The sequence below is a fragment of the Penaeus monodon genome, chromosome 36 (genome assembly GCF_015228065.2).
Source record: "Penaeus monodon isolate SGIC_2016 chromosome 36, NSTDA_Pmon_1, whole genome shotgun sequence".
Taxonomy (NCBI): Eukaryota; Metazoa; Arthropoda; class Malacostraca; order Decapoda; family Penaeidae; genus Penaeus; species Penaeus monodon.
In genome coordinates, this window is record NC_051421.1 from 8,091,291 (window position 1) to 8,095,529 (window position 4,239).

At 36.0% G+C, this 4,239-nt stretch overlaps 1 pseudogene; it reads left to right on the plus strand.

Annotated features, from left to right (window-relative positions):
• Window positions 1–1,952: 1,952 nt before the first annotated feature.
• LOC119595709 lies at window positions 1,953–3,275 on the plus strand (annotated as a pseudogene).
• Window positions 3,276–4,239: the final 964 nt, after the last annotated feature.

Below are 4,239 nucleotides of genomic sequence, written 5' to 3' on the forward strand. Positions count from 1 at the left end.
TAAATATTATTACATGCACACACACACACACACACACACACACACAATATGTGTGTGTGTTCATATTTATGCGTATATATATACACCCACACATATTTCACATGTGTGTATGTACATACATATTAATTCATATGTACAAGTACATACATATCCCCCCCCCTCTCACACACATGTGTATTTGTATATATGTATATATAAATATATATATATATATATATATATATATATATATATATATATGTGTGTGTGTGTGTGTGTGTGTGTGTGTGTGTGTGTGTGTGTGTGTGTATATTCATATATAATATATGTTTATATGTATATTGATACATATATGTTTATATGTATATTGATACATATATGTTTATATGTATATTGATACATATATGTTTATATATAGAATATATATATATATAGAAAATGGTAATCATTCGAATGGTGGTATAGTCCGAAGGCTGCAATTTATATATATATATATATATATATATATATATATATATATATATATATGCATATATATACATATATATAAATATATATATATATATATATATATATATATATATATATATACTTCTATGGCGATTTCATTTGTATTTCTAAAATGCACTTTTTATATTTTAGGTTTACATCGCAAGCTTTGAGCAAGTGAATATGGGGAAATCACATTTATCACGTCGAGTTCGTGTTAACTGACAAAAGTGTTCCCAATAATGCTACGTGTATTTCGTGCGAGGCTTACCGCTTTACTGCTTTAGGAATGGGATTATTCGAACAATTGATGAGAAGATGATTCGTCAGTCTAAAATTGCCTCCCCCTTTTTAAAAGAAAAAATTGAAATGATGATACTAGGGCTCTTAATCATTTATTATTTAACAAAGCTCTCATTCCCAGTAATTAAAATTACGATTTCTTGTTTGATGAATTATCTCCCCCATTTCTCTCTTTGTGTGTGTACGTCTGTCTCTCTGTTCCCTCTCTTCTTCCCTCTGTCTATTTCTCCTTCCCCCCCCCCTCACTCTCTCTTTCCCTTTTTCCCTCCTTATCTCTCCCTGATTTTTTTCATTAATTACCGTTCTCCCTTCCCCCCCTCTCTCTCTCGCCTCCATTCTCTCTCCTTTCATCTTCTCCTTTCTCTCCTCCCTCCTCTCTCTCTCTTTCACCTCCCCCCTCTCTCTCTCCTTCTCTTTCTTCACTCTAACTCTAACACACGCACGCACGCACTCACGGATATTCCCAACAATTCAGAAAAACAGTGTTTCTGTTGTTTCGGATAGCAAGCGGTCAGTATGCCCTCATTTTTGGCACTGTAAACTAATATGCAACTGCATTAACCTATTCAATATATTGTTTAGAGTAATGCAACAAAGAGTTTAATTCATATTCAACATACACAAAATCTGCCTTTGTGCGTATGTCATATAACTTACATAATTTTATGAAAAACTATGAATATATGATCGAGCCATCGCCACCGGTCGGGATGGTTCGGACGATTTGAAAAATATATGTATACATTATATAAAAAACATACACCTACATGTAAATGGATATGCATTTATATATGCAAGCATTCATTTATAAACATATGTTTATATATGTATATATGCACACACACACTCACACATACACACACACACACACATATATATACACAGGCACAAATACACATACACCAAACACACACTCACACATATTCCTACAAACGGATGTTCAGAAAACTTGAATAAACTGCTGATGCATCTTTCTTTTCCTTTGAAATATACATGCAATCAACTGACATTGAAGATTTGCCGATAAACATATTTTGAATGGAAATATATGTAAGAATGTTTTTACAGGTGATGCTGAAGTAGGGACTTTGGACCAGTTTTTAAATTTTTTAAAAGGGTTTCGTGTGACACTGCTGGAACTATATAAGCCCCGAGGACGATTTCACAATCACTGGTCGTATCTCTCCTTGGTGAGTGATTAAGTTCATACAAGACTCTCTCTTTACATCGTGATATTGAGTAACAGTGTAATATTTAAAATATTTTATATAACACCAACAAATGCCCTTCTGTTGGATTATTTTTATCTCGCACATATAATAATCCACCTTTAGTTATTCTGTCTCTTCATTTCAACCTAAGATTATGTCCATGGCGAACTGTTTCTCAGTTCGTTATCTGTATATTTTCAGTGACTGATTCATATATTTCATGATTTGTTAGCTTCCTATCACTTGATTAGCCCATTTTCTTTCTAGATCTCATCATGTTCACTTGGCTGATACTGTCCTGCCTCTTGGGCTTCTCCCTGGCTGAGATTCAGGTATGGACACCCTGTCGACATGCTTCTTGCTTTTTCTTCTATATGTATTGCAGATGAGATACCTACATGATCCTTGAAAAGCTTATTTCTCATGTGAAATATCACTATTACAAAATATGGCCGTTTCTTTTGGTAGGATTACCAAGTATGTTACAAGGGAAGCAGCGTCGCTGAAAACAAATGCATGAAAGTGGATGTAGACCGCCTTGCCATAAAAGGTTCATTTCCACATGCCAGAATCTAAACGACTTCGATGACGTTAAAAACTCTGGAGGTTTTATAGCGTGGTATGTTTTACTTGTCAGGTTATCACTGAGTACATGATGTACTGCAATATAAATTTTCTCCATGTTTTTCGTTGTTGATTTTGCTGAATCGTAAGCGGACAAGAAACTCTTCTATTCTATAATTGTATAAACTTATTATATGATAAATAGGGAAGATAATCATAAATACCTAAAAGCTGATGTACTTCGTAGGGTCTAGCAGCATCCCGAGTGGTATCGCAGGAGGCGTGTTACGTGAGGCGACTCGTTAAATCTTTCGAGCAACAAGTAGCCTTCATAAAAGGCCATCAGGATGATGGCATGAGGGTTGAGTCTGACGTCAGAGTTTCCGCTGTTTCCCTCGACAATCCTGAGGAAGAGATCGGTTCGGATCTTGCCAACTTTTGTGGTGACCTTCCCGTTTATAAACTGGTGAGTGAAAAAAAGAGTGAGAGTGTGCAAGACCGTCGTCAAGTCAGCGTGACTTTCACCCGCTGCGTCTTGCTGTGTTTCATTCCCACCTGCTTCACCACCACGCTCACGCTCCCCACTGGCGGCACCATCACCTTCGGCTGGCTCTTCTTTGGTTAAAATGATTGTGTAAGGAACGTTGTTCTCCTAATTTAGGCAAAAAAATGTATGTTTTTGTCTTGATGATGTACACTCACCTTTAATAAAAGGTTACTACATTCCAACGTATCTTTCTTATACATTTCATATAGAAAAGTTGGCACTCGCGTACATAGACATATAAGCGCGCTTGTGTATATATTGAGAGAATATGAACTGATAACGAGCGTGATTTCTTGTCATACTAATTTTTATTTTCAATTGTCATTTCCTGCAATACAGAGTATTGCAACTTGCAACTATACAGATAAATACAAGCACATCTTCACGCGAACACACCCAAGTGTAAACTGACAAACAATAGAATTGAAATAACAAGAAATTAGTAATAATTATAAATAGATAACCAGATAAGATAAAACCAAAACCTCTGAACCTCTGAAGTATAAATGCCGTTACATTTAAAAAAAATTTTAACAATAGAATGCAAGTGAAATCTTCTGCATGAGTTAACAGAAACAATGAACTTTTCGTTGGTGTAGCAAATCAAAATAAAACGTCTGTCACTTCAGAATAATGAAAAAAAGCATACTGATTGATAGTAGCGCCACTCAATATCCTACACACACCTGTGAACAGTATGATTCAATTTAGCCATGAATTCTAAACTAGTAAACACCTAAAATACAGTATCGAGTACAATTATCCTAATCATCAGTAAATTTATCCTCAGTGGCAATAAGGCGTGTATAAATTTCTTTGAAATGTTACAAAAAGTTCCCGCAAAATGCGATATAGTTTTCCTTTGAATGGATATGTTTGCTTGTTTGTTTAACAGCCATATATTCCACTGCAGGATCTAGGCATCTCCCGATTTATTACTGAGAGATCATTTGGCAGTACCACCCTTACCTGATAGGATACCCTTCCTAATCAACCGCGGTTTGGCGCGCTGACACTTTTGGCACGGCGGTGACTTCCCCTACGACACCTGCGTTTGATTTCTCAAGGCGATATGTCGTTTTCTCGCTGTGAGATCAGGCTCGAGCCAATAGTCGGAGCGCAGGCCTTTTTTACAACTGCTGTGGC